At 35.6% G+C, this 2012-nt stretch overlaps 1 pseudogene; it reads left to right on the top strand.

Annotated features, from left to right (window-relative positions):
* Positions 1-882: 882 nt before the first annotated feature.
* On the top strand, positions 883-1132 carry LOC119540980 (annotated as a pseudogene).
* Positions 1133-2012: the final 880 nt, after the last annotated feature.

Here is a 2012-nt window from a genome sequence, read left to right as displayed (position 1 = left end):
TGGTTAAATGGTGGTGTGATTCATCGAAGTAGACGTCCAGAAGTAGGCTAGATTGGAGGAGGGAGCTAGAACATGAGTTTTAGACTTGGTAAGTTGATTGTCAATGGAACAGGCTAAGGGAAGCACCTGAGGTTCTTCACCTTTTGGTGAGTTTACTTCACTGGTAGTAAAGACAAGTGAAGTCGGAGGAGGAAGAATTCAAACTGTGCATCTTCATCAGAATGATTCACAAGTGTGTAGACATGGTCAAGAAGAATTTTAAAAAATCACTCTAACAGTTTTACTTCTGCTGTTTACAGTTGCAAATTGAACATATTCATATTTCAGCTGAATGCAAACTTAATAGCTAAATCACAGTATTTGAAGGCAGCGTTAAGCAATGCTAATTAGCAAACAATGCACCAGTGTACTGGAAAGAACCAGAAGACAAAGAAGGGGAAAACAAAAGTAGTAGCCAAAGGAGGGAGGAAGGGCAAACATTTAACATTTAACACAAGAATATTATGAACAAAATCTTTGGCAAAAATGACAGTTCAGATAAAATGCATGAATTAGTTGAACAATAAAATGTATAAAACTTGACACAAAAAATCAAAGGTTTATACTACTATATATATATACGTAGTATCAAAGATCTTGAGTTCATTGTTGAAAAGCTTTCCACAGAGAAAACTTCAGGCCCACATGGCTTCACTGGATAAGTTTTCTATATATTTAAGGAAGAAATAATATCAATCTTATGTCTTCCAGAAAATAGAAAAGAGGAAACTCTTCATGAGGCCAGCATAATACTGACAATAAAACAAGATGAGGAGTCTGCTAAGTCTTGGGCCCGGAGGTATCTTTCTTCGTTCTTTCTGTGCATGAGGCTCTGACGCAAACATGCGCCCCCAGATCCTCGGCCAGGCCAAGAAGCACCCGAGCTTGATCCCCCTCTTGGTACTTATTGGAGCAGGAGGTACTGGAGCAGCACCCTATGTCTTGGGTCTGGTGATGTTCAATCCAGATATCAGTTTGGGATAGAAAGAATAACCCAGAACCCTGGAACAAAATGGGTCCCAATCAATAATACAAGTTCTACTCACTGAATGTGGATTATAGCAAACTGAAGAAAGAAGGCCCAGACTTCTAAATGAAATATTTCCCTTTAAAGCTGCTTAACATGAAGGTCTTCCAGAAGTCATCCGCACAATTTTCTGCTTAACCTGGAAATGTTTCCCCTCTGAATACAAGAAATCATGTTGGTGTATCATGTTGGGGTTTATACTGATTAATAAATATCTGAAACTTGAAAAAAAAAAAACAAGATGAGGTCATTACAAAAAAATTAAATTACAGGCCAATAGTTCTAATAAACATAAGCAAGCATCCAGAACAAAATATTAGCAAGTTGAAATGTAACAATATATTAAAAAGGATAATATACCACCATATTTATACCAAAAATGAGTGGGTGGTTTAGCATTTGAAAACTCATAAAAGTAATTCATCATATTACCAAAAAAAGAAGGAAGGAAAATCATATGATCATCGTAATAGATGGAGAAGCCTTAATTGATAAATTTCATCACCCTTTCATAAAAATTTATAGCAAACTAGGAATAAAAGGGATGATTCTGAGTCTAATTTAAAATATCCACAATAATTCTACAGCAAATATCATACTTAATGGAAAATTATGGAAAGCTTTTTATTTGAGCTTGAGACTAAAACAAGAATGCCCTCTATTTCCACTTCTACTCCCTGTGGCCTTCTCTATATTCAGTTGGCCACACCTTAACTAAAGAAAATCTTCAAAAGTCCTATGTACAATATGTTCAAACCCACAGGAATGGATTAAGATTAAGAACATGTGTTTCTGGGGTACAGAACTCTAAGCCACTACAATGGGACAAACACCATGTGGTCCTGATGCAGTATACTTTTAACATATTGTTGGATTTAATTTGCTAAAATGTGTTAAGAATTTTTCACCTATGTTCATGATGTTATCAATTTGTAGTTTTCTTGTA

The sequence above is a fragment of the Choloepus didactylus genome, chromosome 7 (genome assembly GCF_015220235.1).
Source record: "Choloepus didactylus isolate mChoDid1 chromosome 7, mChoDid1.pri, whole genome shotgun sequence".
Lineage (NCBI taxonomy): Eukaryota > Metazoa > Chordata > Mammalia > Pilosa > Megalonychidae > Choloepus > Choloepus didactylus.
Note: the sequence above shows the minus strand (reverse complement) of the source record. Positions and strands in the feature narration are given on the sequence as shown.